The 14,418-nt window shown below is 39.5% G+C and overlaps 1 protein-coding gene and 1 long non-coding RNA gene across 4 annotated transcripts in view; one reads left to right on the forward strand and one right to left on the reverse strand.

Moving 5' to 3' along the window:
* DHRSX (dehydrogenase/reductase X-linked) overlaps window positions 1-14,418 on the forward strand; it is a 186,357-nt gene that overhangs the window by 111,221 nt on the left and 60,718 nt on the right. The gene's annotated exons all lie outside the window — the stretch shown is intronic.
* LOC141728241 (uncharacterized) lies at window positions 10,682-13,485 on the reverse strand. Its single transcript, XR_012579108.1, has 3 exons — window positions 13,358-13,485; window positions 12,791-12,882; window positions 10,682-11,439 (listed from the first exon to the last, which is right to left on the reverse strand). It is a non-coding gene; the product is annotated as an uncharacterized LOC141728241 (long non-coding RNA).

The following is a 14,418-nucleotide window of genomic DNA, read 5'->3' on the forward strand; positions in this document are numbered from 1 at the left end:
TTAGACTTTCATATAGACCTCTGGAGAAGACAAATGATCCTAAGATGTATTTGGTGGTGTGCACCCAAAGGAAATTAGTAAATTTTCAACTTCTATTGCAATCCATCTAAAATAGAAAGTACTGTCCTGCTCTTCAAGTTCAGTAAAATGGACTCAAACAGAAATGGAGCAGACTTTCTGAGGTAAACACAATTTGCTGTAACAAAAGAGAACTAAGTGAACTTGGCTGGTTTTGTCCAAAAATAATTAAATGTGAGAGAAGATGCTCTTGCTGCCCATGGATATGTCACTAGGACAAATAATGAAACCAGTAGAAGCAGATTCATAGCAAAAGGCAATTTATGAAACCAATGAGGTGTAAACTAGCCATGAAGGTTAGAAGGTTAGAAGTTATTTTCCCATCAGCTGGATAAGTGAAATTATGACTTAGGCTTCCCATAATACTGCAAGAAAATATGTATTTCAAGTAGAAGTTGATGAGTTTTTGATGGGATATGACACAGGACATGTGGATATGCCCATGATTAGAAAAGGTCTGCTCACTCCATGCTCCCTACCTTTAAATTAAAATAGGTGGTCTACACACAACTTATTAAAGTAAGACAAAAATAATAATAATGCTGTCTCTTCCACAAACAAACACAAACCCATAAGGATTAGATAATATCTTGCATTGTTTATTATTACAGTGATTTCTATAACTCAACCAAGATTTGGGCTCCCATGTGTAAATAGAAGGTGATTAAAGAAACTTGCAATAAACAATTTATCACTAATTAAAGTAAGCCAACTGTTAAATTAATTTAGAAAATCATCATTGTATTTTCATTCTTAAAAGTTCTTAATAATTATTTTTCTTAGATCAGTTTTTGCATTTCAACAGTGAAATAATTAACGACAAGTGTATATAATTATTTTCCTATATTTTACCCTCCCTGATAAACACTGTCACTTTTGCTTACAAAGCTGCTCGAAATCTTGGGTTCAAGGAGCTCTCAAACATTCAGAAAACAGGGAATATCTTCCCTAGCTAATGTTACATTTTAATGGATCCACCCCACAGACTGCTGGAATAAATGCGGTAAGTGGCCAGGAAACGGCTCATAGGTTAGGGAGATGTCTTTTCCATGATCTGATGAATTTTTAACACTTTTTCAGAATTCATAACAGTTTTTCCCATTGCATTCTTTTCAGGTAGATTGGATAATGTGATATATACGCTGAATTAGTAATTTTTCAGTTCCACACTTTGTTGTGACTCTGATAATTGCACCATTTGTTATCCTCACGGACGAGCACTCGTATCTGTTGGGCCATCCCTGTGCACATTGGTATGCTCTCCACACTGCCCTGCAGAAATGCAGAGCTGGGAACAGATAAGGGAAAGCCATAGCTTTTGCCACACCAATGTGTCATTATTTGACTACTTTGATGTTCTCACACAGGATAGCTTATCCTTTGGCTTCAAAGGGATCCCACTAAACTGTAACTGCAGCAAGGGCCTACAGGATTCTCGCTATTTGTAGAAAGCAATCTCACCTTTTTCTATTCTTCTAATCTTGTGATCTTCCAAGTATATAAACCATATTGCACATTAATCTTTGCTAGCTCACCCAAATACTTAGGTTAAGGTTTTCCATGACTAGTAGCTTTGCTAGAGCTGCGTCTTTTGAGGCTCTGCAGTCCATGCTTCACTTTGTGAGTGTTTGGAAGTCTTCTTAAAGTGCAAATGTGATAAGTTTGGACAATATTGGTGCTTTACCTGCTGCTTGTGTAAGTAGAGTGATATTGAGTACAGTATTTATTTAAAACATTTTTCTTCTTAATTTCTTAATTTTTAAAAAAATCCTTGCTAAAGTACAAATTGCTTTCACAGGTTTCTTGATACATTTTTGAAAACACTCTTACATTAAAATAATAAAAAATCATTGCTTTGAGTCACATCTTATGCAGACACAATGCAACTTCTGCTTATGTTAATAAAATAGATGTTAAAATATCAAAACCATCTTGACTAGAGCTAAAGAATGTAATAACTTGGAACAACACAAGTCAAGCATCTTAAAGGGTTTGTTTTCTTTTAGAAATTTAGATCTCTTAAAAAGCATTGCCAAGCTGTAACAAGTCTTTTATTCCACAAAAACAAAATTATGTGGAAAGTGAATATTACCCTCCAGCAGAATTTAATTCCACGTTCCCCAAATGTCTTTAAGTTGTTCTCAGTTCTCTCTGGCTCGAGCTTCCCTTTCTTTTTCATTAACTTTGCTGAGGCAACAGCAAAGACATCTTTAGAGAATAAGAATGGAGTTTTCATTTTAAATAGGAAATACTTATGATAGATTTACCTTTTTTGTCATGACTTTCAGAACAGTTTATCAGAGGATGGGTGTTAGAGATCTTTCCACTTCACCTGTTCTCTTTGAGAAGGTAGCCCTAAAACAGAACTGAAGGCTGAGTATGTTGGACTGTCACCCACACAGGCTGTTTGCATGTGTATTATAGAAAGCTGTGCCTATCAACAAGGAGCAAATGAAATTTTCACATTCTCACTGTGGAGTTCAGGAAGTTTAAAGATGCATTATCATTATATAAAGAAGCATTTGGATAGAGACAGCTGAAACTCTGCCTGGATAATATCAGGTGGATTTCTGCTTAGGAGATGCCAGTTTGTACATTGAAATATTTTTCCAAGGAGACATAAAAAGAACCAAAGCAATTCTCCATTGGTGTCATGAGCAGCTCTCCACCCCATTGGTTATCATGCAGGATAACCAATGCAGTCTCCCTTTCTCATCAGAGGCCAGGAAGATGTAACCATGGTCACATGGGCTTTCTACGTCTCAGGATAACCATCTCATGGAGAAGTAGCGACATCCTTGTTTCTTGCTAGTAGCTCATCAAGCTGTGCCATAGCTCATTGAGAAATTATATGTTTGACTCAGGAGTGAGTGAGTGTGGGGTCAGGCCCTGTGTCACACAGGAGGGCAGAAAGGTGGACCACACTGGTGCTGATCTGGGCATTCCTGAATTGTCTTCTCACCTCCCAGAAGGTGATGTCATTTTGAGCCTTTTATAAAGATTTTGAGATAATTTATGTCTATAATATGATTATCCCATTTTAATTCAGGCCAAGGCTAGTATTGTTTTCAGGCTTGCTGGACAGGGGATGATGTCCACCTGCTCTTAAATGCATCAGCACCTTGTGGCACTGTTCTGTGCCTGCCACCTGTGGAGAGCTGATGCCAGTACCTGGGAACAAGATATATTTCTCAGGAAAGCAGCAGCTGATAATTTGCTGTAAGCTCAAATCTCCCAAAAGAAGATTTTTTTTCTGGAGAGCATGGAGATTGGGAGGAGAGGATCAGTGAAGATGTGAGAAGTGAAGTGAGTGTGTATGAAGGATGACTGGATGGGGATTAGTTCCTCCTTTGATGGTTTTGGAGGCTGAGCAAAAGAAATACTTAGTTTTCCTCATCCATGAAAGCTGTTGGGACAAACAAAACATAAAAGTGGGGTACAGAGGGGAGTGATCCCTTGGGAGAGTACTCTAATGTTTTTGAGGGGCTCATATTTGGATTTAGATCATATTTCTAATACAAACAGCAATTTGTGTATTAAAGCTATTTCAGAGCCCAAGTGGCATCTGGACATTTGCCCTCCCTGCATCCACAAGCTACCACCACTGTTGCAGTACAGATGGCAGTATGTCTGCCTTGGGGTGTAACTTATAATAGGGAGTGAAGGTCTGCACTTGCCAGAAATTGAATTACCAACAGCCAAAGGTCTGAAAAAGTGGAAAAATTAAATAGAGATAAATCACAGAGAGCTGATGGCTGCCATCCAAGTTGTCTGAAAGAACCAAACAACAAAGCAGCCAAGCTGCTAACCCAAATATATAATTTACCATTAAATTAGCACTCTACCTACCTATTAGAAATGTGCTGTTCCAGAGCTTTATACATGGCTAACCAAATTTACTTTGGTCCCCCAAAATAACAGCTGAGGGAATCTGTGTCACTCCTATGAAGTAACCAGAGGAAGCACAAGTGATGCCCAGGCTGGGTCCAGGTCTCACAGCAGCCCCATTCCCTTTTTTCCCAGGAAGAGCTGACAAGATTTCCCAGGTGGGCATCAGCTCATCTGCTCTGCTCTTTCCTGGACAGGAGAGGGAGGGCAGGAAGGAGACCCACCACCCTTCCCAGCACCAGGGTGGGCTGTACGATGCTTTCTGTGGCATCTGAGGCCAAATTCAGCCTTTTACAGGTGTAGAGCTGAACCATAAACACAGGCTGATGAAGGCACTTTGGTGGATGAGAATCTGCTAAAAGCAGGCAGTGTGGGTTTTATGTTATGACTTGCAACACTAAAATTTTGCATCACAGACTTTTGATCTTGCAGCACTATTAATCTGGAGCTCTGCAGCAATTCAAAATGTGTTCAAACAGTACCATTCAGATCCAGACCTGCTGTTAAAGGTTGTCTGCTAGAATCTCATGCTCAAATGAATAAAAGTTATTACCTGATTTTTTTCCCAATAAGTGTGTGTGGGGTAATCTTCCCCAAAAATGCTAGCTTATCAATATACAGAAATCCAAAACCTTTATGTTCTCACATCCAGTATCCTGCCAGGTGCAGATCTCTAATTTATCATAGTGTCAGGATCACAGTTTTCACTGAATTAGGAATAGTAGTCTATGATGAGGAGAATTTCTCGCTTTTTCATTAAGTAAATGCCAATAATACATCAGAAAACGTAGGAAGAATAATTTCATACATTATTAATTCCCCGTAGAGGATGCAAAATTTAAAAGAGGTTTGTTTTTCTGCATTTATTTTTCTTAGGTTAGAGAATGGGGGAAAATCCATTTTAACTGTATTGAGTTATACTTGGGAATAAGCAGACTAATGAGAATCCATTTTATCCCTCGCCTCTCTTAAAGGCTTTTCCCTGAAGGGTGTGCACCAAAGGGAAATAACAGTGCTGTGACTTTGCCTTTTCAAAGACAGACCATTCTGATGCTGATCTTCTCCCCACTAAGGAGAGAGCAGGTGTGCATAGAAATAGATTCATGCACTTTTTACGTGTCTAACTGTGCTATACATCTCTTTTCTCCAATTCAGCAGGCTTGGCTGCCTTCACTGTGGTACAAGTGACACGTTGATCCATACCTTGTGTCCTTCCCGAAGGTGAGAAATTCAGACCCGGAGAACTGTCTCACCATCATCTTTTAAAAAATAGTTTAGCTAATGAAGTATCTCCATAGAGTCCAGAGACTGAATGGGAATGCCAAGACTTACCTATACAGGTAGTTCTTTCCCTAAAGCTGGTGTAAAGGGCAGTGGAAAAAGACTGTCATGCATAAGTTGGATTTTTGAAGAGGAGAAAGACTTCAGTATCCTGGTTTTGTTCACCTGGTACCTCCCCAAGATGCACCTTTAGAAAATAGGGGTTTTTTGCTTTGTTTTTTTTTTTTTTTTTTTTTTTGTTTGTTTTTTTTTTTTAAGAAAGGGGGTTGTAGGCAGATAAAAGTATCTGTTTCTTTCCTAAATAGTTCCCAAAAGAGTATATCTTTTCCAGCCAGACATAGCCTTCCCAGGGTTATTTTTTCTAACAAATAGGAAGAATTTTCACAACTTGTCTAATGAAAGTATTTATCAGCATGAGCCAATACTGAACAATATATAGGATGCATATTTATAAAGGAAAGAAATATACTGATGTCTAAAAGTGAGTTTGCCTTCAAGAAGAATGAAAATACCAGGAGCACTGAGCATTGAGATGGAGGAGAAGAACCCTGTGGCTCCTTGCTCAGCAGCTCTGGCTGACATTGCCTGAAATTCCAGGTCAGCATTAGCAGTGAAGTGCTATGAAAGATAATTGCTTTAAAGCCCCTTTACTGAGTAGGGACTGCGCATTAGAGTGATCATGTTAAAAGTTCTGGAGGATCAGCAAGGGAAGTGAGATGAGAAGAATAACAAAGCAACAAAGCAGAATGGGGTGAGGAGTGAGATCGAGAGATCTAGTTTCCTAAAGATGAACCCATCTCAAAGAAAAAAAAAAAAAACAAAAACTAAAGCCTTTTTTATATTAATGCATTCACAAAAAATATAAGAAATACTTATTTGTATAGAAGTAAAAAGAAAAAGGAGGTGGGATTCAGTGTACAGGGCAGCTTGTGAAGCAGCAATCAAGAGACTGGTTCTATTCTTAGCATTTTATTCTTCTGCACTTCTTTTTCCTGTCACTTTGCTAGCCTGAAAGATCTCTGCAGCAGATTAGTAGCTGTGAGAGGTGTGTGATTTATAGAGTAGCAGCAAAGCTGCCAGTTCCCACCTGGGATGCATAGCTATAGTGTCATTATTGTAAAAATTATGATGTCTTGCAGTTTGCTTAAGCTCAATCTCAGTTACATGCATGTACATACACAATTTCACTAAAACCAGCCACTACAATTATCTTTGTTGTCTTTGACTCTTGGGATGTGTTTGTGAATTAGAGTGTGCAACAGTATTTCAAATTTTCTGTTGCGAAGTCACAGTTATTTCAGAGGCTCTTATTCACAATAAGAGAGGAATTTAAACACACCCTGCAAGACTTCTTATCTTTTTCCAGCACAAATTTTCTTTGTGTTACAGCTATCTGTGAGCCTTTGGCAAGATTCTTCTCGAAGTTCTCACTCTTTTTTTTCCCAAAGCTCGAGTATGGTGAATAACACTGAGTCATCTGCACACATTCCCTGCTCTCTGATTTTTTCACCTCCTTTCTGTTTGTTCATTAGCAGTTGAAACTGAACACTAGGATTGCAATCAAGTAACTTTTGAGGTTTGTAATGCAGAGGTTTTAATCTGAGTCAGTGTCCCCAAGCTTCTTTTGCAGTCTGTGGAGAGGAATAAACAGTTGTAAGACATGATTCATCTCATCTTAAGCTAGATTTGTGAAACAGGTCAGATGAATCATATCTTAGAAGCCCTCTACAGACCTAAGCTTGCTTAAGCATGAAAGAGAAAAGTCTCATGTCAGATCAGAAGAAAAAGAAAAAATAAATCTGTGTGTCTTGATTTTTGGAGGAGTGGGAAAGGATGACAGTATTGCTCTGCAAAGTTATTGATATTCCCTTTCCATAGCCCAGGTACCGTCGCAGGGACAGGCTGGGATGAACCAGGAGAGGCAGCTGCACCAGCAGACCTGTGTGGGTGGGATGAGGTGGGGTGAGGGTGTGAGGGGAGAGCAGACACCCCACTGGGTGCAACCAGGCGAGCTGTGATCAACCGGGCTCTAAATCTCAAGGGCCTTCTGCTGTTCCCTCACCCCTGCTACCTGCTCCTGTTGCTTTCTGCCACATTTGCTTCCTCTGCTGCCACAGGGGAGCAGTGACTTGATCATCCATGCAAAGAGTATCTCCAAATAAAGAGAAAAAAAAAGAAAAGAAAATGGATTGAAGCTGGATCCGAGAGCCCCTCAAGCTTGCCTCATGAGCACTAGGACTGGCATGAGAGAGAAAAGCAGAAAACCTCTGGGAAAAAGGAAGGTAGTCTTTGTCAAAGTATGTTTTATGGATAGTTCTCATGTCTAGATGTTGTGTTTTTGACAACTCCAAGTTGTTCTTGCCTGGAGCTTGGAAATATTATTCCCTTCTTTTTATTTTCTTGGACCCTGCAAGGTTTCTATCCTTGAAGTACTACAAAGCAGAGACATTATCAGCCTCTCAGTGGTACCTCAGAAGGTGTGAAGCAGAATATTTGCTGAGGTGTTTTTGCGGTAATACCGAAGCTTATTACAAACATGCTTCTTCACACCAGAGCTTTTTATTTTCCTGGTTTTGGAAAGGTAAGCAAATGTTCTCAGAAAATGTATGTTCTTTTCGGGAAATGTAGCCAATGGGAGATCTGTTTTGCCATCACATAATGATTCTCTGGTATTAACGTCTGGCCAGGAATCAAAATTTGATGTTATCTATGAAATATCTAGACAGACTAACAAATGTCCTACTAGAAGTGATTTATGTCAGATCTCCAAGTATTTACTTGTTATTGGCTTATGGAAAGAAACTCCTGCATGACAGAATAGGACATGCTGGTTGCATTCTGAATTTTGTCTGAAACATTTGATACTTAAATCTAGAATGGCAGGTAAAATTTACAGGACTGAAGGTGACAAGACATTTCACATCTCTTGACAATTACATCCATGACAGAAGCCAGACCTGAACCAACAATGACCAAGTGGCCCAGCTCAGTCCTACTGTGGGAACTGGGGTATCATCAGCGCTAATGATGCAGTCCAAAAGCAGTCTTATTGGATTTGGAGGTTTGTTATTGTAGCAACTAAAGCAAAAAGTCAGTTCTACAAATGTTATGGCTCTATGAGTGTCTGCAATTAAGGCCCTGTTTTAGTAAACCCCTCACTTTCTGAACAGCCTGTTTTTCATAGAAGCTCATGTTAATTCTCCCTCACATTGGGAATATGAGGGCTTCTTTAACACTAAAAGTTAAATAAATTAGGGAGGTTGAGGAAAGCAAGATTTAGGGTATACAGATATGAGCAAGGTATCTAATTTGAAGCAGGACTGAATTTGGTAGGGTTTGGCTAGCTTGGAGAAAACGTTTTGAATAAATAAATAAATTTAAATTTCTTGTGAAAAGTAAGCTGTTCATGTAGAAAAAAAATCTGCAAGTTGAGACAGAAACAGCTCAAGATGAGTGCTGGTGCTTGTTTAAGTCAGAATACTCATTTAATAAAATATTCTGAAGGAAAAGACTACCGGCAAAATGTCTCTGCCCTTTTTTTGCCATCTTTCTTTCATATACTTGTGTGCATCCTTGTACAAGTGACTTGATATTTTTACTTTAAAGCTTTGCAACCTAAGATTGGGAAAGTGCAAACCCAGAGCTGAGAAACTGGAAACAAATGACAGCTCCATATACTTGGCAAAACTACACCAGTTTAAGTCAGTTGAGGACTCAGCATAATCTCTAGGAAGAATCATGCTCCTAGCTTTCGCTGAAATACATTCTCTTTTTGTCATCTTGTATAAGCCTTGCTGACTTTTATCTTCATTAACAGCTTGACTCTGTATTACATCCAGAAAGCTCTTCACTTGAGTTTCAGTCCCGACAGAGTCAATGGAGGACAATGTGCTGTGTGCATCACATATGTGCCATGTATTTTTAGGTTTTAAATGAGATAGAAGTCACAGTGTAGAATTAAACCATTCCAAGAAGTAAATGCCACCTGAGAAGAAAAAAAACCCCATATCTACAATTCACAAATTACAGCAATGAAATTTAATATAAAAATCTGTTCACCAGGGAGCAAGATGAAAATATGTCTAAAAGTATAGAGAATCAAAGGTCAATAATAGTAAAGAAGGTATTCTAAACCATCTTATCTTCTGTCCATATATGGTGAATCTTCAGAACATCATTATGAGCTCTTCTGTCTCCGTGAAGCAGATATATTTTACTCTGGCAATGTGCTTTGTGAGGCTGTTCAGGGGTCTGTCCTGTGATGAGCTGGCATTTTAGCAGTAATGGGAGCTGCTGGTATTGATGGAACTGGAACATTGCTCTTTCCTTTAAATTTTGTCCATTTTGATTAACCAGTCCACAAGAGCTACCGGGGTGTTTCTTGACTCTAACAAGTTAAAGGGTCACTGTACTAGGCCACACACTCTCTTGTGGAAGCTGGAAGTAGCTAAGGCTGACTGTTTAGTTTCTGAAAGTAAATTCCTTTCTTTATTTTACTCTTCCACATCTGAGAAAGAAAACAGCTCCCAGATGAAGATGTTTTCTCCCATTTATCTTAGTAGAATGGGGCAAAGCTCTGTGGTTAAGAAATGGCAAATTATAAAATAAGTGCCTTTATTTTATAGTAGCTCTTTGAGCAGAAAAAGTTCAAACTTTCATGAAAAAGAAAAGGAAATAATTTCTAATGTTTGCCTAATGTTATTTCTCTTTATGCTGTAAGACTGATGCAGAGCTCTTGTTTCCCTGAAGTGGCTGGAGGATGACACAGGGAGGCTGTTTACAAAGGCTGACATTAGGCACAGGAAGTTCATCTCTTTATACTGCCTTTAAAGTTAGAAGTGCTAGAATGGATGACTCAGAGAAGAAGCAGCTGAATTTGGGTGCTCTTGCTTGCCTGCTGAAAGGCCGTAGACAAACTAGGCTGCCTTAAATTGGGAGTGTATCTTCTAATATAAAAAGTACCCAAATGGTATATCTTTAAATATGCTCACTATTTTGATCTGTGCCACTGCACTCACACACTTTGACAGATGGATATCTTCAATTTGTCTTCTTCTTCAGTGGTATATCACAAGTGTAGCTTGAGCAATAAAGCTGCTCTAGAGTTACCCATGCTTTATTATTTCTGTTAATAGTCTGTGAAAGATCAGTGGTCTGATAAAGGACCACAAAATTATTCAGGCTAATAAAATACAGAGAATAATACTGGGGAGAACTTATAAAATGCCCAGCAGGCATTGGTCCAAGGTCACATGTTTATAGTAATTTGAAGGACTAGGAGCCAAAATTCTGCAAATTGTCACCATAACCACAACTGGAATTAAGCGTCGACCAATGTCATGGGTAGGATTGCACATACTAGGATTTTCTGTGTGCTAATCAATTTAATGTTTCACCCTTGTGAATCTTGGCTGCTAATATAGAATGGAGGCGATTATATAGTGCTTGTGGTGTAGAGGCCATGGAGGTCATCAAGTGCATGAAGGCAGGAACATGGCATAATCAGGAGACACTGTGCTTGCTGCATTTACATTGGCTGCCTCTCGTTGTGCTCAATATGCAGTTGGTTGGTGCATGCCTTGCTTACCTGAAGGATTTTGTTCGGTTTTGTTTACTGAGAAGTCCTTTTACAGTAAGCATTTTATGGTCCTGAATAGCATGCAGTGCTCTGTCATCATGCATGTCTGGGCAGAACTTGCATCACAGCCCTTGTGTGAGTCCCAGACAATGTAGGAAAGTTCTGTTAATGGGAGTTATGTTTTGTAGAAGGGGACTGTGTGTGCTGCTGCACATGCCCAGCTGGCAGAATGATAAACCACAAGTTTGTGTCAGCAGTGTAGAACCACTTTTGCACTTTCCACTCGCAGTAAAGACAGAGTGATGAAAAAAGGCAAGTAGACTCCAGTCAGTACTGCTTTATGTCTTCTTCTCCTCACAGCTCATGCTCTTTCTTTCCTGAGTTTTTCTCCTCTTCATTTTCACCTGCCACCTTGCTGACAGAGTTTCCCTAGCTCTGCAGTGCAGCAGGTAGCGAAGGTTTTTGACTCATCAAGGGTCCTTTTTGATAAACATCCCCATGGCACTGTCCAGACTCTCAGAATCATGTTGTTTCAGTTGTTTCAGCTTCTCAGTTGTTTATGAGCAGGACAGCATTTTGTTTTGCTGCTGTGCAGATGCCAAAGTATAATTCCTCTGTGGAGAAACAGAAACCAGAATGTGATGTGCCTGTGAGATGCTTTTTTTGAAGATGAATACCTAACTACTGAACACCATTTTTTATTATTTTGTCTAGGAAGCATTCCTTGTTCCTTGCTGAAGAAGTAACTCTTCCTTCTGCTATCTTTAGACACCGGATAGATAGGTGGCAAGTAGGAACAGGCAAAGCAAATCTTTCAAAGGACTCAGCTCCCTGCAGTTCTGGGCAGACTCGCAACTTTCCTTAGAATGTATCCCCTGCATGTTTTTTTAACACAAAGACATTGAAAGCATGATAGAAATCTGCTGTGGCATAAGTACTAAAACCAAGTAGACTTTGACTTATTATTTCTGCTGAAGCAGAGCTGTAGCTGTCCATAAAAATTTAAACATGGTGAGTTAGAGCTGAATACATAAAAAATGGTAGTTAGTAGGTGGCCTGATCTCATCTTAATCTGATCTAAACCATGCCTAAGTGGTGTAGTCGTTGAGGGAATCATAACATTGCATTTTCCTTTGTTCAGCTGATCAGTAAACATTTCAGAAGTTACAGTCATTCACTGAAATATCTGTCCATTCTTTTTTATTTCTGAATTTTCCTTCCATACCAGACTGAAATTCCCATTTCATGCTTTTTATGCTCTGTGATACAGACACAGAGGAAATGTGCAGTCACAGTCAGCTGTGCTGGTGTGGAAAGCAAAGGAGGGAACTCTGGATGTGAAGAAAGGTGTGGTAATAGTGTGAAGAAGCAGGAGGACAGAAATGGAGAAGTTGGCCCTGAAGGGGAAGCTCCAGGGAGTGTGAGCACTCAGGGGCTGTGTCAGGCTTTCCTAACGCTGGGCCTCCTCCTGGATTTCATGGAGCTCAGGGTGTCAAAAGCTCTCCAGGAGATGCCACTCATTCAGGCTCTCTCCTTTTAGTGACCATGACCAAGCAAGCAAGGGGAGTAAAATGCAGGAGCAAGCATTGCACATGTGCTTTGCAGTGTCACACGTGGCAGCCAGCGTGGCTTTGTGGGGTCTCTATGTGCCTCGTGAGGTGCAGCCAGAAAACATTGTGCTGATTCCCTGTGGCTGAAAAGTTGCTTCACCAGGCAGATACATTTGAAAGAAGGCAATTAAGGAAAGCAGCAATTGTAGCACCATCACATATATATATATATCTATTCATATGTGGTTAATAGCATAAATAATTCTGGCTGTCTTTTGGGAAATTTTGCTCCTTCTGTATTTCATTTGCTAATAACTCTCTGACAACTGAGTCATCAAATTACAATAAAAGAGTAGAAACATATTTTTAAGAGTGAAAATTTTAGCCAGTGTCTGACAATTATGGATGTACTTACTTTCATTGGAAAAATTATTTAGATAAGAACATGGGACACATCCAGCATGTGTGAAGGAAGAAATACGGGCATGTCTGTCACTACAGAAGTACCTGAAAGCAAGTAATTCAGGAAAAGGAGAGATAAAATGGGGTAGAGTTAGAAATCTGAGTATTTCAGTAGCATTAGCTGCAGATATTCTGTGTGTAGCTTATTATGTTTGTATCTTCTACTCTCTATTTTTGTACTTAATAGCATATAGAAAATTAAAATAATAGGTCGTTTTGAAAAGTTATTAGATTATTAAATTCTAAAGCAGAAAGGCCACTATTGTGGTAAAAGACAAGAATTTTGGCATGTTTCAGTTTTCTCGCTGTTAATGCACATCTTTTTGCTCGTACCTATCCTATATGGATAAATATTGGCATTCTTGCTTCCCTGAAATAATTCTAGTTAAATTCCTAGTTCACAATCCAGTTTGGTCATTTGCTCACATTATTAAAACCCTGGTCTTTATTAACTAAGGCATCGAAAAAATTGTTGTGCTTAGTATATTTGCGCAAGCTTCAAAATAGTCTAAAAACTTACTGTTTTTCTTAGCTTCTCAATTTGTAATTCTCCAGTACACTGATAGAAAAAAATCACTATGGGATGGAGAAGAAACTTGAATTTCTGCTCAAAGCCCTGCCTGTGAGTCAGCACATGGCTGGGAGCACATTTTGGCACAGTTTCTCGAGGGGAACGGCGCCTCGGTCCGTGCGGTGCCGTGCCAGCGGATCCGCCTCCCTGGCAAAGAATCAGCACCAACAAGGACTCTGGCCCTGTGAGCAGAGACAAAAGTTTGGGGACTGGTTTGTTTGTTTGTTTGTTCTTCTTTCCGAAGCATGTTCTGATCTTTTGATGGGACGTGCTTTACAAATGCCAAATATGATGACATGCTTCCCAAGGAGGCAAGTAAATAAGTTTAGTAATGATAGCCTTAGCCTAGTGTGCCATTAGTCTGGGCACTGTACAGTCATAATGAAGGACAGCATTTGTTGTGCAGAACTGGAAAATTAAGGGAGGGGAGATCAGACAGCTGCAGCAAAAAGTTAATTATCAGGAAGGATCAGACTGCATTGGTCAGGCTAAAAAGCACTCTCTTGGCACACATTGCCTAACCACCATTCTTGTTGGCAGTGCAAGGCCAGATAAGGAAAGAGATTAAAATTTAGCTTAGTGGATGTCCTCAGAGGTCTGCTTTTCTTGCATATGTAGTGGCAATAAGAGTCAATAATGTTGTCGGAGTCCATACTGGCGATGGAGAAGTGGTTGGAGCCTGCACTGTGCCACAAAATACCATGACTGATAAAGACCTAAATGCCTCCTTTATCAGGATAAATATCTTTGTATTGAAAGGGACTCCTCCATTGGCAGTGTGACTGCCTCCTAAGAAGAAGGTAATGATTTTGCTAATCTCTTTCCTTGATGAGCTGCATAATGAAGTAGAACAACAGCAGAGTCAGCATAAATCTTCATCTAGGTCTTCACTCCACTCATTGTTGCACTAATTATTAATAATTTATTATGACCAGGTTTTGGATATCTGAGCAATTACAGTGCCATTCATGTGGTTTTATACAGCAGCTAGGCCACAGGAGGAATGGCCT

This window comes from Zonotrichia albicollis, chromosome 2, assembly GCF_047830755.1.
Source record: "Zonotrichia albicollis isolate bZonAlb1 chromosome 2, bZonAlb1.hap1, whole genome shotgun sequence".
NCBI lineage: Eukaryota > Metazoa > Chordata > Aves > Passeriformes > Passerellidae > Zonotrichia > Zonotrichia albicollis.